Source organism: Podarcis erhardii (assembly GCF_964252035.2).
Source record: "Podarcis erhardii genome assembly, chromosome: 7".
In the NCBI taxonomy this organism is placed as follows: Eukaryota; Metazoa; Chordata; class Lepidosauria; order Squamata; family Lacertidae; genus Podarcis; species Podarcis erhardii.
The window spans coordinates 80,721,314-80,749,033 of record NC_138511.1 but is presented as its reverse complement, the minus strand read 5'-3'; the positions used below and the strand labels follow the sequence as shown (position 1 = coordinate 80,749,033).

The 27,720-nt window shown below is 42.5% G+C and overlaps 1 long non-coding RNA gene across 4 annotated transcripts; it reads left to right on the top strand.

Annotated features, from left to right (window-relative positions):
• On the top strand, positions 1 to 23,114 carry LOC309346214. 4 transcript variants are annotated; one of them, XR_014158477.1, is made up of 4 exons: positions 74 to 101; positions 19,552 to 19,698; positions 22,240 to 22,362; positions 22,691 to 23,114. It is a non-coding gene; the product is annotated as an uncharacterized lncRNA (long non-coding RNA). The 4 variants fall into 4 exon arrangements; XR_014158478.1 differs by lacking the exon at positions 74 to 101 and adding an exon at positions 17,665 to 17,792; XR_014158479.1 differs by lacking the exon at positions 74 to 101 and adding an exon at positions 17,888 to 18,130.
• Positions 23,115 to 27,720: the final 4,606 nt, after the last annotated feature.

Sequence of the window (27,720 nt, the reverse complement as noted above, 5' to 3'; positions counted from 1 at the left end):
GGGGTCTGCTGTTTCCTTGACTAACCAGAATTAAATGATCTGAACCCAGCCCTTTGAAGCAAGATTCATCTTCTCACTATCTGCAAAGCAGCTGCTGCCAAGTAGGCAGTGATGTAGCGTGGGAGGGGCATTGCCCTGGGCACATTTTTTCAAGTGGGTGCCACCATGTACTGCCACTATAGCTCCCTCATTGAGGGAACCCACAACCGGGCTGGCCTTTGGGGCTGGAGTGTGGGTGGCAGCAGCAACCGGTCCATTCCTGGATCAGGCGTGACTTGGGAGCAGAAGCGTTGGAGAGGTGGTGATACTGCAGCCAAGGGAGTAACGAAATCCATCTGCCACTATGCCTTGCATGGCTGTTAGAGCTCATTTCTTGCTCAGTACATGGGGCTACTTGGGTGCTGTGTTGGGCTCCTTCATCTTCTGTGTCCCTCTCCCAGTCTGCCCTGCCCTCCGGTGCTCACAGATACACACGCTGGGTACCATGGGCTCATGCAATGCCGCAGCAAGTAGGTCTGCAATATTATAATACCATACTTCCTCAAACCCTGACAGGCACACTCTGACATTTCACACAAATTTCTCTTTTTTTAAAAAAAAAAAGCCAACATGAACAAACATATATACATTTCCTCTTCGAAGGTTACATGCATCAACCACTGGATCCTCCTGGAAAAGCTATCTGAGCTGTGGGTGGGTGGTAGTGCTTTGAAATCATTCTGGTTGTCTTCAGTGGGTGATTTTCAACTCTATAGAGACTTGTACCTGAGGGACAGGCCATAATGATAAACAGGAATGTAAAGTTGCTGGAGCATCATGAGTTAAGTGAATTAACCAACCTGATATAGTTATAGTTTGCAAATTGAGGCAAAGAGGCAGTAGGGATGTTGAGTTTGGGAGCTCTGCGGTCTCCAATTCCCACCCCCCCCAAGACATTTGCTTGTTGCAGCAGTTATCAACTGATGTGCTAAATGCTGTGTGATTTTTAATTGTACTTTTCTTATTGCCTTTAATTCTTTCATTGTATTTTATTTTCTCCTACAAACTTGGCCTGTGAAGTGAACATTCACCACCTCCATACTAGCCTTCTCTTTTTCCAGGGTTGCCAGTTTTTCTTACCATCTTATTTATTTATTAAATTTCTATACCACCCTTCATCCGAGGATCGCAGGGCGGTTTACAGTATAAAAACACAAAAATGCATAGCATAGTAATATATTCTTCTTCTGCCTCTTAATGGCAATATTTAATGAAGGAATGTGAGGAGAGGATTTGAACTACGAAAGATTGTCAGAGAAGTTGAGGGAGGTCCAAACAAGGCGAAATATGTGATATATAAATGGATTGGTTTATTGTTTTTTATGGAAAAATTTCAATAAAAATTTATTAAAAAAAATAATATATATAGTATATGGCATATTCTTCAGTGGGCCTCTGAAACAACTAACTGATTATTAGGTAGAGATGAATGGTAGATTAGCCTGTTTCGAGCCCTTAGCAAAACCAAGTCTGCCTTGACCCATTTATGTGCAATTTTTAAAGGAAATATCCTAGAATATTTACATGGTTTTGGAGAAGAAAATATGTTGTACTCATTGGTTGATTCTTAATGAAATGACTTGAATCACTAGCTTGCAAATCCAGTGCTTGACATATTTTATTTTCTTCAGTCACCCATTTGACAATTTTTTTAAAAAAAAAAAAACAGCATCTAGATTTCAGTAAGGAGAGATGTGATTAGAATTTTTGCAGATTTAGTCTTTCCAATTCTTGCTCACAGATGGGTCTTCAGTAGATTCCGATTTTAAAATGGAATGTGCTACAAATTGTCCCTCAATGAATTACAGCTTCTCTACATTACAAGATTAAGAATAGCATCTACTGCTGCCAAACTCACTTCTGCAACGAAAGACAGATTGACTGTAAGTAGCTGCATTCTTTTAGATTTATATATCTCTATCAATCCCTGAGCATGAATAGCATTGAGGTTTCACGTTTTCTCATTGGTTGTTCATAGACAAATGATACTGTTCCAGTGCAATAGCCATCTTCCTAGTTTACATGGGAGATGATTAGAATCAGCATCACCATCTGTGTCTCAAGGGGGAAGCAAGCGTCCTGTCTGAAGCATTTATTGACAAAGAGCTTCAAATGACCCCTGGGTGATTCTTCATTTATTGGGGGATTGGGGAGCAATAGAGAGAGGAATAACCACTAAAACATCTGACAGTGGGTGCCATTTGCGGACCAGCGCACAGCACTCCCGATCTCCCTAGAGAGAAGCCAGTCGGCCTGAGCTGGCCTGCCTTCCAAGAGTCGCAGACCATTGGGGTTCCTGCCAAACCCCTATTTAAACCAGCCAATCTGTGGTGTCACTTAGGGCCAGGCCAAGTGAGCGGACCGCGAGTGAGAAAATTTCATTCCGGTCTGCTCTGGGGTTTTATAAGTGGGGCGGAGCCAGCGTGGGATGCACAGTCAGTTCCAGAGCTTCACCCACCCAACCCTCTCTTAGATCTCTTCCTTTTGTGGCAGTTTAACCATTTTCCTTCCAGGTTTGTGGGTGTTGCTACCGTCTTATGATGGTTGCTGTTGAAGAGCCAGGAAGGAATTATCCCTGCTCCGCAGGTTTCACCTTCCGCATAGGAATTGTCACAACATTGGCAGTTTTAGGCCTTGGACAGAAACCTTTAGTTGTCATTCTAGGGGTGGGGGGACTGAAGTAGTGACTCACCCCTCCTTGCAATGGCATTTTCAGGGTTCAGGACTTGTGTGAAGGGGATCACTGGCCATACACTGGTAGGTTGTTGGTGAACTTCCCAAAATTGTGTGGAGAAGGGGGGCTGGCTATGTAAAGATGCATTTTACAATGCCCCCTCTGATCCAATTAACTCTTCTGTGCCTCAGTTCTCTGGCTGGGGGGCTGAGAGGGATACATGGCCAATGCCTAAGCCAAAGTTTCCTACATGTGCGAGACTGGCTACATTATGCTCAGATTAAAGAAGTTTTTAAACTTGATAAACAGTTAGGATTCCAGGTGGAAAAATCGAAGTTAGAAACGGAATTGTTAGAGCCTAAGACTAAAGTACTTTCAAAAATGTATAACTTGCTGCTGAAGTGGAATACACAAGATGAAACGGTTAAATCGGCTATGATAAAGTGGGCACAGGACATTGGATATAACATTATGTTTGAAGACTGGGAGAGGTTGTGGCTACTGGGCTGAAGTTTACTGCATGTAATGCTTTGAAAGAAAATGCTATGAAAATGATATATAGATGGTATTTGACCCCAGTCAAACTTGCAAAAATATACCACTTGTCTGATAACAAATGTTGGAAGTGTAAGGAAAATGAAGGAACATTCTTTCACCTCTGGTGGACTTGCCCTAGAGTGAAGGCTTTCTGGGAAATGATATAAAATGAGTTGAAAAAGGTATTTAAGTATACCTTCCCTAAGAAACCAGAGGCCTTTCTTTTGGGTATTGTCGGCCAGAATGTGTTAAAGAAGGACCGAACATTTTTTATGTATGCAACAACAGCAGCACGGATACTTGTCGCCAGGCATTGGAAAACACAAGATCTACCCACACTGGAAGAGTGGCAGATGCAACTGATAGACTACATGGAACTGGCTGAGATGACCGGCAGAATCCGAGACCTGGGAGAGGAGACGGTGGAAGAAGATTGGAAGAAATTTAAGATTTATTTACAAAAATATTGTAAATTGTATGAATGTTAAGAAGGATGCTAGAGTATAAACAACTTGGCACCATTGAGTTCAAGGAAGTGAATTATGAAGATAAGATAAATTTAAGAAATGATAAAAATTTTGGAATATGTTGGTTATATCTAAATTTTTTAAGATTTGAATAAAATGATAGTCAAAATTAGAGATATAACATTGGAAAATTAGATATGAAGACTAAAAATAAGGGGATAAATTTGCTGAATAAAATTATAACCAGGAACGCAGGAGCGGGAGATGCGAGGGAGTCCAAAGAAGTGAAAAGATCTATGTTAAGAGATGTGATATTGTATTGTTTTATTGGCATTGTGATTCAAACAAAAAATTGTTAATAAAAAATATTTTTTTAAAAAAACAAAGTTTCCTACATGTGAAACTGTGGATAAAGTTGTGGCCATTTTAATCATAATAAATGTTGACATGTATATTTCATTGCTCTGGGCCTGTCTCCTAGGGGAGAGGGGGGTCTCTGCATGGACACACAATACATTTCTTCCTTAGAATAGAATCATAGAATCATAGAGTTGGAAGAGACCACAAGGGCCATCGAGTCCAACCCCCTGCCAAGCAGGAAACACCATCAGAGCACTCCTGACATATGGTTGTCAAGCCTCTGCTTAAAGACCTCCAAAGAAGGAGACTCCACCACACTAATTACTAATAAGTAATTGCATTATGTTTCTAGAAGCCCCGGGCAATTTTCCAGATTGCCCTGAGAATCAGCAGCATAAAATTCAATGAAAGGGGATAGAGGTATCTGTCCTCACTTCCTCCTCATGAGGAGGATAATGGTATAATGTTGTTATCTAAACAAAAAAATTTCCTTCCAGTAGCACCTTAAAGACCAACTAAGTCAGTTCTTGGTATGAGCTTTCGTGTGCATGCACACTTCTTCAGATACGAGATAGGTATCTGAAGAAGTGTGCATGCACACGAAAGCTCATACCAAGAACTGACTTAGTTGGTCTTTAAGGTGCTACTGGAAGGAAATTTTTTTGTTTTGACTATGGCAGACCAACACGGCTACCTATCTGTAACTGTTGTTATCTAATTGACTCTTGAAGCTTCGATACTTCTCTTTGTTTCTTTTAAAAATGAGAAACATTGGGACTCCCAGCTGCTGGGAATCATGATGGAGGGGGCAGGGAGAGTGCCATTCTGATAGTGTCCCTCCTCCATCACCCATGTGGCCAAAAACTAAATTAGTAAACATCATCTAGATTTCAGAAAGGAGAGAACCGATGAGAATTTTTGCAGATGTAGTTATTTAATTCTTCTCTATCACAGATGGGTCTAAAATACATGGCAAGGATGACATGGGATATGCTACAAATTGTCCCTCAACGAATTACAGTTTCACTGAATCACAAGTTTTCTTGTGATAGTGATTGTGATAGTGTCCCTCCTCCATCACCATCCTCTTCTTCTTCATCACCATCTTCTTCTTATTTAGACATGTTAGTTGCTTGGTATCTGAAGTCTCTAAGTAATTGTTGTTGTTAAAATTTATATACCACCCTATATCCAGAGGTCTCAGGGCGGTTCACAGAATATAAAACCACAAAATACACAAACAAAGCAAAAACAACCCAATAGCTCCCCCAACACATTTTAAAAGGGCATAGGATGCCAATCAAACAAAGGCTTGGTTAAAGAGGAACGTTTTTACCTGGTGCATAAAGGTGTATAATGAAGACCGCAGGCAAGCATTCTACTACTACTACTACTACTAATAACAATAATAATAAAATTTATTTATATCCCACCCTCCCCAGCTGAAGCCAGGCTCAGGGTGGCTAACAACAATAAAATAGTACAACATTCTAAAATGATTCTAAAATCATTTCATTATAAAATGGAGAACTACTACAGAAAAGGCCCGTTTCTGTGTTTCCAGCCTCTGGACCTCTTGAGGATGAGACACGTGAAGAAGGGCCTCAAAAGATGATCTCAGGATCTGGGTGGGTTCATATGGAAAGTTGCAGTCCTTGAGATATTGCGGTCCTGAGCTGTTTAAGGCTTTATAGGTCAAAACCACCACTTTGATTTGGGCCTGGAAACTAATTGGTAGCCATTGCATTCAGACTAGGATTGGTGTTGTAGTAAGAATTCACCTCTACACCACCTTGTTCGTTACCCAGGTGAGGAACAACCAACTTTTGAATAGACCACAGAACCAAGGTAACAATTTTCAAGTCTAGCATCCAGATTTAAGGACCCAGCATTTATTATAGCTATAGCAACAGGACAGAGCTCACTCAACTCAAGGTGCCAGTTGAGAAGGTGTGCCCCGAGGCACCTCAGAACAAAAGCTTATATAGTAGTTCTCAAACAGCCAACAAAGAGTCATAAAACATCTTCGCGTACATCAGGAAAGGTTAGATGTCTGGAGAAATAACACATTTATGGCTCCATACTGATATCTTCACCCCTCCAGTGACCTTGGAGTGGCTCCGATGTGCCCAGACCATTTGACCATTTTAGGTTTTGGATGTCCAGCATTACCCTGGCAACCTAGCATTCAGTGAGGGAAGAGCATCATAAAATCCTCTTCCTGGGTCTCAGAAAACTTCTAAGATAGCTGATATATAGTCTTGTGCTAAAACAGGCTGCCATTTGTACCTTTCAGGTTTAGATAAGGAGACATGGAATGCAATGTAGGAGGGAGAGACTCACAAATGCAGAACACACAAAAATCAAGCCTAATACATTCTTTTTTTCATGTATTTTTTATTAAAGATTTCTTGGTTTACAAAATTATGTACAATGTCTTTTTTCAAGTTACAGTTTCTACAGATCAGTTTCATTTGTTGAGACATTAGTGTTACATTAGGAAGAAAAGGGGGGGGGAGGTTGTTGGGATTTTTATATCTAACCAGCTGCGAAGAGCAGCTACATTGCTGACATCATGTGATGTCTCTGAGCGTGAGAAAGGAAGTCTCTGCTAGTTCTCCTGTAACGGCAGAGTTACTTTCGCTTCTGAGTCAAAGTGTGAGTCAAGTCATTGACTCTTGTGTTTGCTGCTCTGGAGAGCAGGCATGCTTATAAGAGCTGCGTGTACAGTCTTAATAAAGTAGTGAGTAGACTACGGACTGCCTCTTTCTTCTGTGATGGGATGCCAGAAGATTAGAGTGCTCCTCTCAGGATGGAGGGGTCGCTTATTACTGGTCTCTCTGGACTGAAGACAGCTTTCTAACAAGCTGTCATTCAGCTTCCATCTAAAAGTGGTATTTGGTTGGCCTTTCATAATAGTAAATATTAGATTATGATCTGATAAAGTTCTCAGTTGCATTTCAGTGTTCTTAAAACTGATACTGTGGACTTTGATACCCATAATATGTCTATTCTTCCGAGGCTCTTTCCTGGAGGAAGCTGGACCAAGAGGAGGCAGGTGATATGAGTGTCTTAATCATTCTAGAAAGCTGAAGAGTCAGGAACAGTAGTGGGCCAAACAGGGAAGCATGAAGAGGCTTAGTTGGAGGAAAGTATAGGCCACGATAGAACCTCAAAGCCAAAGTGAGAGCATTTGGGTCAAAATTAAGGGAGAGAAGAATAACAGTGACCTCATTGTGGGAGTTTACTATATATATATATATTTAAAATGATATTTATTAGAGTTTCAAATAATACACAAAAGCAAAAAACGACAAAACAATTTTCCAGAAAAGATAAAATAAAGAAAGAAAAAGCAGAATTAAAAGACATTCAACATTTACAGTCCTTATTTTCAATAACTTTTTTCCGCAACTTCCCCTCGCCTCCCCTTCTTGTATTCCATGTCCAAATATTTGTTCAACAAGTTCTTATCCCTAATTTTTAACCTTAATTTATTATTATATTTAATTCAATTTATATATCAAATTTTAACTTATATACATCAATCGTTATATTTAAAGACTTTTTCTAAGATCGACCCAATTTCCCTTCCACGAATTCCCCATTTTTATACTAATCACAAAGCAAAAAATGAAAAAAATAGAAAGAATCAGAATATATTTGTACACCCTTTGGATTCCCAAACCCCACCTTCCCTTTCCCGGTTTCGATCCCCGAACCATTGTCCATTAGTCCATCTGCTATCAGCCTGGAGACCTCACGTCTGAGGCTCTTAAATCTCTCTCAGTTCCTCTCTGCCGGTTTTTTTGATAGTCCTTTGTATTAAACACCAAATCTTGGAGGGGCTCTGTCCCGATAATGTCCATGTTCCTTCCAGCCAGACCTCCATATTTAAAGGTGGAGCTCAAATCTTGTTTCTTAATCCTTTTAAGTCCAAATGTCCCAAAAGCTCCAACTTCCACCTTAATCAGATTTATAGTCCATAGATCTTCAGATCTCCACAGAAGGAGATCTTTCCATTCCTCATTCTTCAATTCAAACCAAATTTTCATCATCCAGTCCTTATTTTCTTTTATATCCATCTTGACAGGCCTCCGGCTCTCCTTTGCCTTCTGCAGCATTACAGCCCCTCCTTCCTGCTCCTCCTGTTCAGCATATATCTCTTTCTCCACTTCCTCAAATTTCTCAAATTTCTTTTCTTGTTCAGCTGCCTGGACTTTGTACATCAAGTTCTTATCCAACTCAGAAGATTTGTTTACTGTTGACTTCAAAGTTGTGACACTTGTAGACAAAACATGACTTTGCTCTTGCAACTTTCCCAAGAGAAAAAAAACCTTGTCCAGATCAGCTAGTATTTTTCGACCTATATCCATTCTTGTAATGTCCCTGAACCCCCTCTAGAGGGATTCTGGTTATTCAGTATTCCTTCCACTTCCAGCCCAAAAGTCAAGTTAACTTGTTTCAGTTCTTCTTTATTTTCAACAATTTATAACTATATTTTAACTAATGTAACCAGCAAGAACATCAGAAACAAAGTTCTCTATTTTTTCCAACTTTGACAGCTAATTTGACAGCTGTCAAAATCTTCTATGTCTCCTCAACAGGCTCCTCTCGCGGATCACTCCCGGGTCCCGGGGGGGTGGCACTTTAGCTCTTAAAGTTAGCTCTTGTCCTCCAGCACAATTACTTATACTATCAATCCGTGCAATTAATAGCTTTATCCAATAAAAAAGAGATGTTCTCTCGACCTTAGTTATTTAGTCTTTGCTACAAATTGTTTACAAGGCGGGGAGACGGACTTCCTCTTTGCGCCTTCCCCGATCGTGCCGAATTCAGACAAAAAAAAATCTTTCTTTTATAAATCCAATTTCCATATTACTCAGGGGCTTTTACTTTGGGTCCAAATGTTCAAAGGAAGAAGTCAGCACTCTCCGACCATGGCATGCGGCTTCCCTCAGTAGGAGTAGCATTCGACTCTCAGCACCGCGCCTCTCCCCGTCCCCCGTTCCGAAGCCTTTAAAAAGGCTACTTCTCCGGTCGGGGAGGGCGCAGATGGTGCCCGCCGAGTCACCAGGTCCACAGGCTTCAGCGCCTGTGGTTTCTGAGGGTCCCCGCATCGCCGCCGCGGCAGGACCCGTCTCCTACTGAGCCGATTCCCTCCGGAGCTCGGAGGGAATCCGCCATTAGGCGATGGCGCTAACCCGGAAGTCCATTGTGGGAGTTTACTATAGATCCCCAAGCCAAATGGAGGACATAGATGATGCCTTCCTGAACAGATGGCCAAGCATGCAAAAGGAAGGGAGATAGTAGTAATGGGGGACTTCAATTACCCGGATATTTGTTGGATGTCAAACTCAGCCAAGAGCATAAGGTCAAACAGATTCCTCACTGGCCTTGCAGACAACTTCGTTGTCCAGAAAGTGGGAGAAGCAACAAGAGGAACAGCCATTTTAGATCTGGTCCTAACCAATGTTGATGACCTGGTTAGTGGGGTAGAAGTGGAAGGATCATTAGGCGCGAGTGATCATGCTCTTCTGAAGTTTACTATACAGCGGAAAGGAGCAGCCAAGCATACTAGGACTCAATTTCTTGACTTTAAGAAAGCCGACCTCATAAAACTTAGGGAAGTGCTGGGTGAGATCCCATGGACAGTAATACTAAAAGGAAAGGGAGTTCATGATGGCTGGAAGTTTGTTAAGAGGGAGATAGTAAAAGCACAACTTCAGGCAATACCAATGAGACGGAAACATGGAAGGTGCCCAAAGAAGCCAGGGTGGCTATCTAAAGAACTTTTAACTGAGTTAAGATTAAAAAAGGATGTGTACAAAAAATGGAAAAGGGGGGAAACCACCAAAGAGGAATTCAAACAAATAGCCAGCACGTGTAGACACAAAGTCAGAAAAGCTAAAGCACAGAATGAACTCAGGCTTGCTAGAGAGGTTAAAAGCAACAAAAAAGGCTTTTATGGGTATGTTCGTAGCAAAAGGAAGAACAAAGAAACCGTGGGGTCACTCAGAGGAGAAGATGGTGAAATGCAAACAGGGGACACAGAAAGGGCTGAACTCCTCAATGCTTTCTTTGCCTCAGTCTTCTCCGATAAAGAAAACAATGCCCAACCTGAAGAATTTGGAGCAAATGATTCAGCAGAGGAAACACAGCCCAGAATAACTAAGGAGATAGTACAAGAATACTTGGCTAGTTTAGATGTATTCAAGTCTCCAGGGCCAGATGAACTGCATCCAAGAGTATTAAAAGAACTGGCAGATGTGATCTCAGAACCACTGGCAGTCATCTTTGAGAATTCCTGGAGAACAGGCGAAGTCCCGGCAGACTGGAGGAGGGCAAATGTTGTCCCTATTTTCAAAAAGGGGAAAAGAGAGGACCCAAATAATTACCGCCCAGTCAGTCTGACATCAATACCAGGGAAGATTCTGGAGCAGATCATTAAGCAAACAGTCTGTGAGCACCTAGAAAGGAATGCTGTGATCACCAATAGTCAGCATGGATTTCTGAAAAATAAGTCATGTCAGACAAACCTGATCTTGTTTTTTGACAGAATTACAAGCCTGGTAGATGAAGGGAATGCAGTGGATGTAGCCTACCTTGATTTCAGCAAGGCATTTGACAAGATGCCCCATGATATTCTTGTAAAGAAGCTGGTAAAATGCGGACTTGACTATGCTACCACTCAGTGGATTTGTATTTTTTTTTTTTTTAAATATTTTTATTAGTTTTACAGAATAAGAAAAGAACAAAAAATAAAATACAAAAGTTTCATAAATCATATTTCTTTTACAGAATCTTTTGGACTTCCCCACATCTTCCCGAATCTGCATTATTTATAATACCAACTTCAGCATTTTGTTATCTTATTTCATCACTTATTGTATCTTTCATTTTGTCGTATTACCCATTTCAGTATATTTGTAACCCAATGTTCATAATACGGAGTCTTCAGCTATTTATTATCTTATTTCATTACTTATTGTATCTTTCAATTCATCATTGTATCTTTCAATTCATTACTTATTGTATCTTTCAATTTCATGTTACCAGAGTCAAAGTTATTGTAACCATGATCTTGTATATTGTGATTAAAACATAATGCAATAAAAATTTTTCTTAATTTCACCTCTCACTTCTTGTGCCTTAGTTTTCATTTCACCTGATTACCATTGCTGGGGCTAATATTTCCTAAAAAGTGCATTTTCTTAACATTCATACAGCTTATAATATTTTTGCAAATAGTCCTTAAATTTTTTCCAGTCCTCTTCCATTTTTTCTTCTCCCAAGTCTCGGATTCTGCCAGTCATTTCCGCCAGTTCCATATAATCCATCAACTGCGTCTGCCATTCCTCCAGTGTGGGTAAATCTTGTGTCTTCCAACACTTTGCGATGAGAATTCTTGCTGCTGTTGTAGCATACATAAAAAAAGTTCTATCCTTCTTTAACACATTCTGGTCTACAATGCCCAGAAGGAAGGCCTCCGGTTTCTTAGGCAAGGTATATCTAAATACCTTTTTTAACTCATTATAGATCATTTCCCAAAAGGCCTTCACTTTCGGACATGTCCACCAGAGATGAAAGAACGTCCCTTCCGCCTCTTTACACTTCCAGCATTTATTATCAGACAGGTGATATATCTTAGCAAGCTTGACTGGGGTCATGTACCACCGGTATATCATTTTCATAATATTTTCTTTCAGGGCACTACATGCCGTGAATTTCAATCCGGTGGTCCATAGCCTTTCCCAGTCCTCAAACATTATGTTATGTCCAATATCCTGTGCCCACTTTATCATGGCGGATTTGACTGTCTCATCCTGAGTATTCCATTTAAGCAGCAAGTTATACATTCTTGAAAGTAATTTGTCTTTAGGTTCTAACAATTCTGTCTCTAATTTCGATTTATCCACCTGAAACCCAACCTTTTTATCAGTTTTAAAAATTTCCCGAATTTGAGCATAATGCAACCAGTCTCGCACCTTGCTTTTTACATTTTCAAAACTCTGCAGCTTCCAATTGTCACCATCTTTTTCAATTAATTCCCAATATTTTGGCCAGTAGGCCTCCATGTTAAGTCTCTTACGTGCCTTGGCCCCACTCAGTGGATTTGTAACTGGCTGACTGACCGAGCCCAAAGGGTGCTCATCAATGGTTCCTCTTCATCCTGGAGAAGAGTGACTAGTGGGGTGCCACAGGGTTCTGTCTTGGGCCCGGTCTTATTCAACATCTTTATCAACGACTTGGATGATGGACTCAAGGGCATCCTGATCAAATTTGCAGATGACACCAAACGGGGAGGGGTGGCTAACACCCCAGAGGACAGGATCACACTTCAAAACGACCTTGACAGATTAGAGAACTGGGCCAAAACAAACAAGATGAATTTTAATGTAAAGTATTGCACTTGGGCAAAAAAAATGAGAGGCACAAATACAAGATGGGTGACACCTGGCTTGAGAGCAGTACATGTGAAAAGGATCTAGGAGTCTTGGTTGACCACAAACTTGACATGTGCCAACAGTCTGATGTGGCAGCTAAAAAAGCCAATGCAATTCTGGGCTGCATCTATAGGAGTATAGCATCTAGATCAAGGGAAGCAATAGTGCCACTGTATTCTGCTCTGGTCAGACCTCACCTGGAGTACTGTGTCCAGTTCTGGGCACCACAGTTCAAGAAGGACACTGAGAAACTGGAACGTGTCCAGAGGAGGGCAACCAAAATGGTCAAAGGCCTGGAAACGATGCCTTATGAGGAACGGTTAAGGGAGCTGGGCATGTTTAGCCTGGAGAAGAGGAGGTTAAGGGGTGATATGATAGCCATGTTCAAATATATAAAAGGATGTCACATAGAGGAGGGAGAAAGGTTGTTTTCTGCTGCTCCAGAGAAGCGGACACGGAGCAATGGTTCCAAACTACAAGAAAGAAGATTCCACCTAAACATTAGGAAGAACTTCCTGACAGTAAGAGCTGTTCGACAGTGGAATTTGCTGCCAAGGAGTGTGGTGGAGTCTCCTTCTTTGGAGGTCTTTAAGCAGAGTCTTGACAACCATATGTCAGGAGTGCTCTGATGGTGTTTCCTGCTTGGCAGGGTGTTGGACTTGATGGCCCTTGTGGTCTCTTCCAACTCTGTGATTCTATGATTCTATGATGCCGCTGAATGCATGCCTGAAGCACTAGCCTTTCTTGGAACAATTCAAGCTGTGTACCACCGGTTCAGTTCCAGACCTAAGTGGAGGGAATTTACTACAAAACTATATTGGTTGTTCTCTTAATGTTATATCTGAAACAAAATGGTTGACTGTGTAAAGCCTTCTGCATCTCACTTGACTGTCACTTGACTGGTCACTTACCATCGGCAGCGGTGAGGACTGAAGGGCCTGACCCCTCGCAAGGCCTTCACCATCTGGCCTACAGGGCAGGGCCCAAGTCCTTGCACTCCAGCTATAAAGACTCCTGCTGCAGTGAGGACTGGACCTTTGACTGTGGTGAGGACTGCAGGGTCTGTTCCCTTTGTAAGGCCCTTACCAGCTGACCTATGAGGTGAAACCAGACTCATGTGAATGAACTCTTTGGGCAGGGCTTGGCGGTGGCGGCCGAGGGGGGGGGGGCTTCTGCTGTTGTTTCCCTGCTCCAAGTTTCTAATTTGTTTAAAACATTCTCAAGCAGCTTTTAATTTGTGGGGTTTAAAAATTCAGCTGTTTTGTTTTGCAGGATACATTCTGTAAAATGATTGTATATTACAAAACTGAACGTGCCAAGTTGGCTGAATCTAGAGACTTTCCTCAGACATTGTGGGGAAATTGGGGTAGAGAAGGACTGGAAGGTCATTTGGTGAAATTACATCCAAAGGAGAACAATCGTTGTTTCTTAACCCTGCAAATGACATGGAACTGAAGAGGCAGTTGGCAGAAGATCATGTCATTCTGAAAAAAACACATTTTATTAATTTCAGCACTGAAATTTGTGTTCCAAGAAAACATTCTATGCAATTTCTAATTTCATCATTTCCCGCCCCTCACTGGACCAGTTCTTCCCACCTCTACTCCCAGGCCTCCCCGCTTTAGCCTATAAATTCCACCACATCAGCCTCTTCCTCCACAAGTCACCTGCTGGCTTGTTCTGAGTCTTCCTAAGCTTTTGATCTGTTCAGCGCTATGAAGGCTTTCCTCAGTATCTGCCTTCTCTTGGCCCTGTTTCTCCCAGGTGAGTAGGAAGCTGAAATCCTGGATTCTTCTTTTCACTACCTGGGAGGGGATGTGGAGTGGACTAAGCTAGAGAGACTGAGATAGGTTCATTGAAGGGGGAAAAAATATGCTGAAAAGATTGGATAAGACCAAGAGCATCTGGGAATCAAAATAGAAAGGAATCTTTGGTAGCAGGGGCGAAACTAGGCTTTATTTCACCCAGGTCAAACACCCAGTTTGGCACACACACCCCACACGCATTTGCACACACATACACACAGAGGCTGAGAGCCACAATGCAGCCTCTGGAGGCTTCACCAAGGGCAAAGAACTTGGCTAGTCTTCCCTCCCAGCAATGGCACTGCCTGTTAGTGCTTGATTTTATAGTGCTTCCTGTGCTGATGTGGTTGCTCTGTTTGGGCTTGTTACACTTCTCATGAGACTTGGCCACCTGCCCATTACTTCCAGCACAAGTGAGCAATTCATGGCTTATGGACCTCATGTCAGCTGCAATCGGTTGTCCATGTCACATACCTGCGGATTGACCCCTTGTCCTGTTTCGGTAACTGTGCTTCCCTCATTTGGCTAAGCAGGTGTTTGGCAGGGCAGATGAGCACACATTCGATTGTGATGAAGGTGGATGGGGAAGGCTTTCCTGGTGCATCTTTCTCCCCATTGCCCTCATGCTCTGCTCATGCTCTGAGCTGGTGGTAGCACACTTCCTAGCACCAATAATGTGGGCTGTGTGCAGCAGTGTGTGATGGGACTTCTGAAATTGCACTGTACAACTTAATGCCCATCTGACTGGTGCAGGGAAGAAGGAGGAACCACACAGTCAATTATCTAGGCAACAGGGAGAGGTAAGGTGGAATGTGCTGCAATGGGGGAAGGGGATGCCATTGCTTTGGTATGGGGATGCATGAATCACCATAAAGCTATTTCTCTGTCTGTCACAGTGAGTGGGTATGTTTGGGTGTGAGAAATGGGGGGAAGGTGTGTATATGTGTACATGCATCTTCCAACCCAACACTGCTTGTGGATCCTGAAAACCAATAAGTTTGCTGTATGATAAAGGGTCATTTGACCCTTTAATGAGTTGCATTTCCCTCCTCTAAAAGCTGAACAAGACACTTTAAATAAGAAATAACTTTTACTTTGTGTGCTTGCACGTTCAGATTAATATGTACAATGCAGGAAAATGTTGATAATATGTCTTATATAGATTTGTTTCTAACATAAATACTGTTATAGACAAACTGAGGCTGATAGCAGTACACCACTTCTGCTGCTCTCATACAGAAGATGGTTAATAAGGGCCACTGCTGTACCACCTGACTCAAACGTTTGACATTACAGAGTTCTACAGAGCTTGTGAGCATTATTTAGCATTTTGGATGCTTTCATCCCACATGACCCACTATTGCAAGTGGATCCTGAGTTGATGAAAGCTGCTCCTATTTCGTTTGTTGGATTATATCCAACAAAGGTTGAGCTCATGGTCATATTTCTAACTGTGAATGTAGGATGCTGTTTATCATGGAATGAGCAACTTTGTGGCGCCACTGAATGTTTCCTCATTTCTCCTCACAGAAGTGGCAAATCTTTTCTGTGGCGAACATTTCAAGCTTTTTTGCGAAATTGACAATGGCTTTTGCTTTAAACATTATTTCGAGGGCTTTTTAGGTGAGTATGTCTTTTCTGTTTAATTAAAATTGGGTGTGTGGGTCCATCATTTGGTCCCTGGAGTATCTAAGGATGACCTTTCATGCATTCAGGTGAGTCATTAAATGCTGGACAACCAAAGAACTGGAGATGAATTGAGGTGAGTGTATATGTGAACCAGGCCTGTGATTCTCCCCAGAAGACCCTGTAGAGTCTGTTGACATATAATGGTCTTGCTTTCTTCAAGGGATTTGAGTACATCTGGAAGATTTCTCTTTCTGGGGCCCAAGAAATTCTGCCAGGAAACATGCTGTGAAGAAAGAGCCTGAGCTGCACATCAATTCTGAGTCAAGCCTCTTCTTAGCAAAGAGGATACTTAAAGGGCCTATTTGAGGGACCAGAGAAACTTGATCAGAAATAGCTAAGGCTTCTCCATTCCCATAAGAGAGGAGTGGGCCTTTAAAAAACTGAGCTGCTTCTTGCAGTTTGTTCCCCTTCCAACAGCAGGGGATCCAGCTGCCTTTCCAGCACTGTGGTTCCACGATGGAATCTTCTAAAAAATGATGATTCTTTGTGAGTAAACCTGAATAACAAGTGATGTGCTTTGGTTAAGATTAGTTTAGTTTAGAGCCACAGTGCTTGGGTTTATTTTGTATTCTGCTTTGACTTTCTTCATGTTTCCCTGTTACCTTAATTCCTAGTAGGTTGCTTAAATAGCCTGCTGAAGTGTACATGTCTTCCAATTTCGGGGTTTTAGAATCCACACATGACTAGAACCTACTGTGAGTTTAGGATAAGAGATGTAGGTGACCAGCACACTCTTCTGAGTTCTGGGAGACTCAGAAAGAGTATGGGTTGCCACTAAACTTTGAGACAAACCACAAAGATGCAGGGCAATCAGAGGAGTGTTGTGGTATTGGCTCCAAACCTTTGAAAAAGTGATTGCTTTAGTGTACTCCAAGTTTTCTCCCAACTGGGACTGCAGGAGTAAGTGAGAGCGTGGTGACAGCAACTACTGGAGATTAAGGATCTACTGGCTTTGCTGCAGGGCTGTTGTGTTGCTGTTGGCCAACACAAAACGTATTAGAGCTTTTCTTGGGAACCCCTCTTGGGAACTGCCACACATACCACGACAACACACCTTGTTATTTGCTTGCATACAACATAGTGCTGTAACACACCTCTGTATTTTCTTTGTGCATGTGTGCAGGAGTTTTGTTGTTTAGAGTCACATTCCATAACATTTAGAGAGTGTCAAGAGAATGTCACAACTGGGAGTGTGATAGCACTAATCTATGCAAATAGTAATGTATTTAATTCAAGCCTCAAATATGTTCTTCATTGAAATGAAAGATGGTTTATGCATTACATTGTTTCGGTGATATAATACTTGCTCACATGAAGACAGGAAGCTACCTCCTGCAGACTCAAACCCTTCGTCCATCTTTGTATTGTCTAAACCAATTGGCATGAGGTGTCTACTGTCTATTGGTAATTTCCCCCATCCATACCTGGAGATGTTAGTCATTGAATCTGGGACCTTAGTTAGGGCCCTTCCTCTGTAACATAATAGAGTGTGTAATATCTCAGCTATGGACTTTAGACAGGACAGCCAATTACTGTTAAAATGCTTTCTGTGAATATTCTCTGGCCTTTGCCTCACACCTCCCTCCTCAACTGATATTCCCAAATGCCATGTATGATCATTCCTCACTGACAGTTAACTACCAACTGATAAGAAACATGAGCCAATTGGGGTCTGCTGTTTCCTTGACCAACTAGAATTAAATGACCTGAACCCAGCCCTTTGAAGCAAGATTCAAAGTCATCTTCTCACTGTCTCCAAAGCAGCAGCTGCCAAGTAGGCAGTGATGTAGTGTGTGGGGGGGGCATTGCCCTGGGCACATTTTTTCAAGTGGGTGCCATCATGTGCTGCCACTATAGCTCCCTCAACCAGTCCATTCCTTGGGAGCAGAAGCGTTGGAGAGGTGGTGATATTGCAGCTGAGGGAGGTACGAACTCCATCTACCACTGTGCCTTGCATGGCTGTTGGAGCTCTTTTCTCCCTCAGTATGTGGGGCTACTGGGGTGCTGTGGTGGGCTCCTTCATCTTCCGCGTCCCTCTCCCAGTCTGCCCTGCCCTCCGGTGCTCACAGATACACATGCTGGGCACCATGGGCTCATGCAATGCCGCAGCAAGTAGGTCTGCAATATTATAATACCATGCTTCCTCAAACCCTGACAGGCACACTCTGACATTTCACAATAATCTCTCTCTTAAAAAACAAAGCCAACATGAACAGACATATATACATTTCCTCTTAGAAGGTTACATGCATCAACCACTGGATCCTCCTGGAAAAGCTATCTGAGCTGTGGGTGGGTGGTAGTGCTTTGTAGTGATTCTGGTTGTCTTCAGTGGGTGATTTTCAACACTATAGTGACTTGTACCTGAGTGACAGGCCATAATGATAAACAGGAACGTAAAGTTGCTGGAGCATCATGAGTTAAGTGAATTAACCAACCTGATATAGTTTGCAAATTGAGGCAAAGAGGCAGTAGGGATGTTGAGTTTGGGAGCTCTGCAGACGTAGTCCCCAATTCCCCCCCCAAGACATTTGTTTGTTGAAGCAGTTATCAACTGATGTGCTAAATGCTGTGTGATTTTTAATTGTACTTTTCTTATTGCCTTTAATCCTTTCATTGTATTTTATTTTCTCCTACAAACTTGGCCTGTGAAGTGAACTTTCACCACCTCCATACTAGCCTTCTCTTTTTCCAGGGTTGCCAGTTTTTCTTAGCATCTTATTTATTTATTAAATTTCTATACCACCCTTCATCCGAGGATCACAGGGCAGTTTACAGTATAAAAACACAAAAATGCATAGCATAGTAATATATTCTTCTTCTGCCTCTTAAAAATACAGTGGTGCCCCGCAAGAACGAATGCCTCGCAAGACAAAAAACTCGCTAGACGAAAGGGTTTTCCGTTTTTCGAGGCGCTTCGCAAGACGAATTTCCCTATGGGCTTGCTTCGCAAGATGAAAACGTCTTGCGAGTCTTGCGAGTTTTTTCCCTTTCCCCCCCTTTCCCCCCTTTTTCTAAGCCGCTAAGCCGCTAATAGCCGCTAAGCCGCTAATAGCGCTAATCCGCTAAGCCGCTAATAGGGATGCTTCGCAAGACGAAAAAACCGCTAGACGAAGAGACTCGCGGAACGGATTATTTTCGTCCTGCGAGGCACCACTGTATAGTATATGGCATATTCTTGAGTGGGCCTCTGAAACAACTAACTGATTATTAGGTAGAGATGGATGCTAGATTAGCCTGTTTCGAGCCCTTAGCAAAAACAAGTCTGCCTTGACCCATTTATGTGCAATTTTTTAAGGAAATATCCTAGAATATTTACATGGTTTTGGAGAAGAAAATATGTTGTACTCATTGGTTGATTACTAATGAAATGACTTGAATTACTAGCTTGCAAATTCAGTGCTTGACATATTTTATTTTCTTCAGTCACCCATTTGACAAAAAAAAATGTTTAAAAACATCATCTAGATTTCAGTAAGGAGAGATGTGATTTGAATTTTTGCACATTTAGTCTTTTCAATTCTCGCTCACAGATGGATTTCCAATACCCACCATGTTAAAAAAGGGATGTGCTACAAATTGTCCCTCAACGAATTACACCTTCTCTACATTTGAAGGTTACTTAAGGAGTGTCATCATTTGCTGCCAAGATGACTTTTGCAACGAAAGATATATTCGTGGTAAGTAGCTGCATTCTTGTAGAATTATATATCTCTATGTATCCCTGAGTATGAATATCATTGAGGTTTCCCATTTCCCCATTGGTTGCTCATAGACAAATGCTGCTGTTCCAGTGCAATAGCCATCTTCCTAGTTTACATGGGAGATGATTAGAATCAACATCACCATCTGTGTCTCAAGGGGGAAGCAAGTGTCCTGTCTGAAGCACTTATTGACAAAGAGCTTCAAATGACCCCTGGGTGATTCTTCATTTATTGGGGGATTGGGGAGCGATAGAGAGATGAATAACCACTAAAACATCTGACAGTGGGTGCCATTTGCGGACCAGTGCACAGCACTCCCGATCTCCCTAGAGAGAAGCCAGTCGGCCTGAGCTGGCCTGCCTTCCAAGAGTCGCGGACCATTGGGGTTTCTGCCAACCCCCTATTTAAACCAGCCAGTCTGTGATGTCACTAAGCGCCAGGCCAAGTGAGCGGACGGCGAGTGAGTAAATTTCATTCCGGTCTGCTCTGGGGTTTTATAAGTGGGGCGGAGGCAGCATGGGACGCACAGTCGTTTCCTGAGCTTTACCCACCCAAGGCTCTCTTTAAACTTTTCCTTTTATTTTAGTTTAACCATTTTCCTTTCAGGTTTGTCTTATGATGGTTGCTGTTGAAGAACCAGGAAGGAATTGTCCCTGCTCCGCAGGTTTCACCTTCCCCATAGGAATTGTCACAACTTTAGTCATCATTCGAAAGGAGGGGGGACTGCAGTGGTGACTCACCCCTCCTTGCGATGGCGTTTTCAGGGTTCAGGTCTTGTGTGAAGGGGGACACTGGCCATACACTGGTAGGTTGTCGGTGAACTTCCCAAAATTGTTTGAAGAAGTGGGGGCTGGCTATGTAAAGATGCATTTTACAATGCCCCCTCTGATCTGAGTAACTCTGCTGTGCCTCAGTTCCCTGGCTGGGGGGCTGAGAGGGATACACGCCCAATGCCTAATCCAAAGTTTCCTACATGTGAAACTGTGAATAATGTTGTGGCCATTTTAATCATAATAAATGTTGACATGTATGATTCATTGCTCTAGGCCTGTCTCCCAGGGGAAAGGGGGTCTCTGCCTGGACACACAATACATTTCTTCCTTGCTCCCTACTAGCCCAACTAGATCCTAGGAGTTTTCCTGCACGGGAGAACTGTGGAGGAAGTCAATTGACCTGTAGTTGCTGCTGATGGCTCTCCAGCCAGAGAACGACAAAAGCAGCACTGCTGCTCCAAAGGGCATTGGGACTGTGAGGCGGGTGCCCTCAGCTAAGGTTTAAAAATGGCCTCTTGTGCAGGTTGACTTGTCTCAGGACCCTCCTTGGTGGAAGGAAGGGTTACCAGGAGGGTTGTGTACACTTCCACCCCTCCTCAGGTGAGAGTCTGGAAAGGGAAACTGTGACCTGGGAAGTAGCGAAATTGTTGTCAGGAATATATGTGTGACTAATGGGTGGCAATTTGTATTATTATTTTATACGGTTCAGTAAGTGAACCATTTCTTTCTTTCTTTGGTTTTTGAAGTACATTTTTGTTGTGTGGAAGGAGTGACTAGCGATAGGGGATGGTGACTTGAGTAAGAAATGCTGGAGTGACTGGGCAGATTATGTGCTTGTGTGCATTTGGGAAACAGAATGGGATCAGTGATACTGACTGAGGAGCAGGTATTTTATTATTTGTGTAAATGTAGGGCATAAATTCAGTGTAATGTGTAGTGAGTTGGGAGGTGTCTTGGCAAAAGGGTCTCTGAAGAGAGGGAAAGGATCCCTGAATCTAAATATAACTTACTTTTATTTCTTTTGAGATTTGATTGCTTTATTGCATTGCATTGTAGCTATCTGTAAAATTGCTTTTTTTTGTAGTTTCACAGTTTCACACACACACACACACATTTTTAATTGGCAAACCACTTAGAGACTGTATTGTGGTATATAAAAGTTTAAAACATATATAAGTGTATTGAATACAAATACAAAGAAGAAGAAGAAGAAGAAGAAGAAGAAGAAGAAGAAGAAGAAGAAGCAGCTGTATTTACTATTTTAAAAATGTATATATCTATATCTAGATATATATGTGTATACCCTTCAGCAATAGGTGACAGCATAGTTTACAACATAGTAACAAAGTAAACAGCATAATGTAGGGCTGCCAAACATCTGGGTTTCCCCGGCCATATCCATGTGTTTGTGGGGGGGCAGGGGCGGGAGATGTCCCAATGTCCTCTCAGGAAATGTTGGAACATATACCTACCAGGTCTGGGCCTGGCTCACAAATGGGTGGCCTACCACCTGAAGCCTGTCTGGCTTCTCTCTCCCCAACCCAAAACACACCATCCAGGCAGGTGAAGTCCTGCAATCCGACTGCTGGCATCTCAGTCTAGGTATTCAAGGTAATAACCAGATCTGCATTGTCTGCTTGATTAATGCAACCCTCTGGCAGGATTAAAGAACTGAGGCCTAGGATTTTTTATGGAGATATATGGGCTGGATCCATGTGTTTAGTGTACGGATTGCTTTTGGCAGATCCATCATATGAAAACAATGGACTAATGTGTCATGCTTCTGGCCCAGAAGATTATCCGAAGTGGGAAAATCTCAGCTGTAATGGTGATGAGACTCGATGCTTTGAGTTTGTCCTTGTTCATGGTAAGTATCACTGCCAACAAATGTGAGGGAGATTAGAAACACAGCTTGCCAGGGTGGGTTGGCTGCTCTCTTATTCTGTTTGCAACTTCCTGCCAGAAAAAAAGATTTCATGTTTTGTGGGGAAGGACAGGGTTTTTTTTCCTGAACATATTACAGTATTATGCAGTATATAGTTGAGCCTATGGAGCGGTGATCCAGAATGCAATATTGAGCCTCCCTCTCTCTCTCTCTCTCTCTCTCTCTCCCCCCATCCCAGAATGTGGATTAAGCCACTCTTGCATAATAACAAAAAAATATACTTGTGACCATGCCTCTTTCTCTTTACCAGATGACAGTTCGGTTCCTGATAAGGTTTATAACGGCTGTGCCACCCCAACGTTTTGTGAGTTGGCTAGGACATCACCGTATTATAACTACCTTTCAGGCACTATAACAGAAGCACGATGCGGTGATACTCTGCCTTCTGGAAAGAAGCTCAACAATGAAGGGTAGTTAGGAGAGAAGAATGTCTCCATCATTTTGGATCCCACCACTTGCAGCATCGGTAGAGGTGGAGATTGCCTCTCTGATGGTGGCTTTGCAGAGTTTCTGGAATTCACAGGACTCCTGTGTCTTTTTTCTGGCATTTGGTGGAGGCTGAATGGGATGCAGGGCATAGAGAAATGTGGGGCTTGGGAGCTAAGTCTCATGATATGGTTTATGGGGTTTCCTTCCTTCATAATAAACATAATAAACTATTGTGGCAAATAAAATTTTGTTGTGTTTCTGCATTTATCAAATTAACAATATTTAGCAGTGGTGGCGGTGAAGGACAGAGTCTTTAGAAGGAACAAATGGACAATTATTAGTTAATAAAGTTGCTAATAACTAACTGCATTATGTTTCTGGAAGCCCAGGCCAATTTTCCAGGTTTCCCTGAGAATCAGCAGCATAAAATTCAATGAAAGGGGATAGAGGTATTTGTCCACAGTTTCCTTTGCGAAACAGTAATAAAATGAATAATGTAGACTTCCTCATGAGGAGGATAATGGTATAATATTGTTAACTAATTGACTCTTGAAGCTTAGATACTTCTCTTTGTTTCTTTTAAAAATGAGAAATATTGGGACTCCCAGATGCTGGGAATCTTGATGGAGGGGGCAGGGAGAGTGCCATTCTGATAGTGTCCCTCCTCCATCACCCATTTGGCCAAAAATTACCGTATTTTTTGCTCTATAACACGCACCTGACCATAACACGCACATCGTTTTTAGAGGAGGAAAACAAGGGAAAAAACATTCTGAATGAAACAGTGGATGTATCATTTTTGGGCTTCATGCTGTGGCCACAGACATGTGATCTGATGGTGAATTTGGGGTGACCCAATGCCAAAATCCTGAGAATTCCTGTGGATCCATGCTTTGTAACCACATTTTTGCACCATTGCAGCCCCAGGCAACAGTGGGTGCATGATTTTTTTGGTGAGGCTGTAGCCATGGACACGCTATGTGATCTGATGGTGAATTTGGGGTGACCCAATGCAAGGATCCTGAGAATCCCTGTGGATCCATGCTTTTTAACCACGTTTTTGCACCATTGCAGCCCCAGGCAACAGTGGGTGCGTGATTTTTTTGGTGCAGGCTGTAGCCATGGACATGCTATGTGATCTGATGGTGAATTTGGGGTGACCCAATGCAAAGATCCTGAGGATCCATGTGGATCCATGCTTTTTAACCACGTTTTTGCACCATTGCAGCCCCAGGCAACAGTGGGTGCGTGATTTTGGGGGGGCAGGCTGTAGCCATGGACATGCTATGTGATCTGATGGTGAATTTGGGGTGACCCAATGCAAAGATCCTGAGGATCCATGTGGATCTATGCTTTGTAACCACATTTTAAGTGGGGAGCGAAGGAAAAACAAAGGAGGGACATTAGAGGGGTGTGCAGAGAAGCAGCTGGCTAAGAATGCAGGAGAGGGATTTAACGGGTTGGAGGAAAGAAAGGCAAAAGTTTTCCCCCACCCAAGCCATCCCTCCCTCCCTCCCTCCCTCCCTCCCCCTCTCTCTCCCTCCCCCCTCTCTCTCTCCCTTCCCCCCTCTCTCTCCCTCTCCCCCAGCAGCACCGGAGCTTGCCTGGAGGGGAGGGGCTTTCCCTGCTCTTCATTCCGTTTCAGCAAACACAGCAATGAAACAGAGGAGGGTGGGCAGTAAGACCCTGAGGCAGAATGCAGGAAAGCAGCCGCTTCCTCTTTTCAAGTTTCCCTTCTCTGTAGGAATGAAAATCACGGGAGACGAGCAGTAGGTGCCACGAGAGGCGTCTGCCGGGGAAGTCCCAGGAACTCTCTTTTATTGAATATTACAAACATTGCCACAGGTGTGCTTGTGGCTGATTGGTTGATACAAACACAAAGAAACTTAATGCTGATTGGTTAACATACATACAAGGCGGGAATTACATGTGAGGGGTGGGAATTACATGTGAACATTAATCACCGGTAGATTAAAGGCTGGGAAACGAGGTTGGGACTAGACAGGCATGAAACCTCCTAATTAATTGTAACTAAAGATTAATATGGCATAAAACAATTACTAATGATTGATCATAACATGAAAGAATACAATAATCAAGTTCTATAGATGTGGTCAGCTATGCATGGAGAACAAGTCACCATGAACTTAAAATGAACTGAGCGATGAGGGAATGTCTTGGTGTTTGGAACAGGTTTGTACAGTGTGTGCAGAAACAGAGAAAAGATTATAAGCGAGAGTTCCCAGAATGCAAGAGAAAAGAAGCAATGCTTTCCCATAATGCAACAGTTATGTGCAGAGGGAAAACATATGTGCAGAAGGAAAACTTCCCTTTACTTCTCCGTGAAGTGCCGCGATTTGATTTTTGCCTGATTTTTCGGCTCCAGGGACCACACATTCGCTCTATAACACGCACAGACATTTCCCCTTCCTTTTTAGGAGAAAAAATCTGCGTGTTATAGAGGGAAAAATATGGTAAATTAGTAAACATCATCTAGATTTCAGAAAGGAGAGAACTGATGAGAATTTTTGCAGATGTAGTTATTTAATTCTTCTCTATCACAGATGGGTCTAAAATACATGGCAAGGATGACATGGGATGTGCTACAAATTGTCCCTCAACGAATTACAGTTTCACTGTATCACAAGATTTCTTGTGATAGTGATTGTGATAGTGATAGTGATAGTGTCCCTCCTCCATCACCATCCTCTTCTTCTTCATCACCATCATCTTCTTATTTAGACATGTTAGTTGCTTGGTACCTGAAGTCTCTAAGTAATTGTTGTTGTTAAAATTTATATATCACCCTATATCCAGAGGTCTCAGGGTGGTTCACAGAATATAAAACCACAAAATACACAAACAAAGCAAAAACGACCCAATAACTCGCCCAACACATTTTAAAAGGGCATAGGATGCCCATCAAACAAAGGCTTGGTTAAGAGGAACGTTTTTACCTGGTGCATAAAGGTGTAAAATGAAGACCGCAGGCAAGCATTCTACTAGAATCAAAGAATCATAGAATCATAGAGTTGAAAGAGACCACAAGGGCCATCGAGTCCAACCCCCTGCCAAGCAGGAAACACCATCAGAGCACTCCTGACATATGGTTGTCAAGCCTCTGCTTAAAGATCTCCAAAGAAGGAGACCCCACCACACTCCTTGGCAGCAAATTCCACTGTCGAACAGCTCTTACTGTCAGGAAGTTCTTCCTAATGTTTAGGTGGAATCTTCTTTCTTGTAGTTTGGAACCATTGCTCCGTGTCCGCTTCTCTGGAGCAGCAGAAAACAACCTTTATCCCTCCTCTATGTGACATCCTTTTATATATTTGAACATGGCTATCATATCAGCAGCCTGACTCCCTCCTCTGGCAACCTGCACAGAATTTTGCTTAATCGGTTGCCATTAAGTTGATTTTAATTAATTTTTATAATGAAATATTTTTAGAATGTGTGATTATTTGATTGATTATTTGATTGTTGTTAGCCGCCCTGAGCCCGGCTTCGGCTGGGGAGGGTGGGATATAAATAAAATTATATTATTATTATTATTATTATTATTATTATTATTATTATTATTATTATTATTATTATCACCCCTTAACCTCCTCTTCTCCAGGCTAAACATGCCCAGCTCCCTTAGCCGTTCCTCATAAGGCATCATTTCCAGGCCTTTGACCACTTTGGTTGCCCTCCTCTGGACACGTTCCAGTTTGTCAGTGTCCTTCTTGAACTGTGGTGCCCAGAACTGGACACAGTACTCCAGGTGAGGTCTGACCAGAGCAGAATACAGTGGCACTTTTACTTCCCTTGATCTAGATGCTATACTCCTATAGATGCAGCCGAGAATTGCATTGGCTTTTTTAGCTGCCACGTCACACTGTTGGCTCATGTCAAGTTTGTGGTCAACCAAGACTCCTAGATTCTTTTCACATGTACTGCTCTCAAGCCAGGTGTCACCCATCTTGTATTTGTGCCTCTCCTTTTTTTGCCCAAGTGCAATACTTTACATTTCTCCCTGTTAAAATTCATCTTGTTTGTTTTGGCCCAGTTCTCTAATCTGTCAAGGTCATTTTGAAGTGTGATCCTGTCCTCTGGGGTGTTAGCCACCCCTCCCAGTTTGGTGTCATCTGCAAATTTGATCAGGATGCCCTTGAGTCCATCATCCCAGTCGTTGATAAAGATGTTGAATAAGACCGGGCCCAAGACAGAACCCTGTGGCACCCCACTCGTCACTCTTCTCCAGGATGAAGAGGAACCATTGATGAGCACCCTTTGGGTTCGGTCAGTCAGCCAGTTACAAATCCACTGAGTGGTAGCATAGTCGAGTCCGCATTTTACCAGCTTCTTTACAAGAATATCATGGGGCACCTTGTCAAATGCCTTGCTGAAATCAAGGTAGGCTACATCCACTGCGTTCCCTTCATCTACCAGGCTTGTAATTCTGTCAAAAAACGAGATCAGGTTAGTCTGACATGACTTATTTTTCAGAAATCCATGCTGACTATTGGTGATCACAGTACAGTGGTGCCCTGCAAGACGAACGCCTCGCAAGACGGAAAACTCTCTAGACGAAAGAGTTTTCCATTTTCGAGTTGCTTCGCAAGACAAATTTCCCTATGGGCTTGCTTCGCAAGATGAAAACGTCTTGCGACTTTGTTTCCTTTGTCTTAAAACCGTTAAAACCAAGGGTGCTTTGCTTGAACAGCTGCAGTTGCGACTTGACTTCGAGGAGCAACTGTTAGCATGCGGTTTGGTAGCCTTTTTTCAGACTTTGCTCATTTTTGAAGCTTTTCCAAAACTTTTCCAGAACTTCTTTTACATCCATTTGGTAAGTTAAACTTTTAAAAC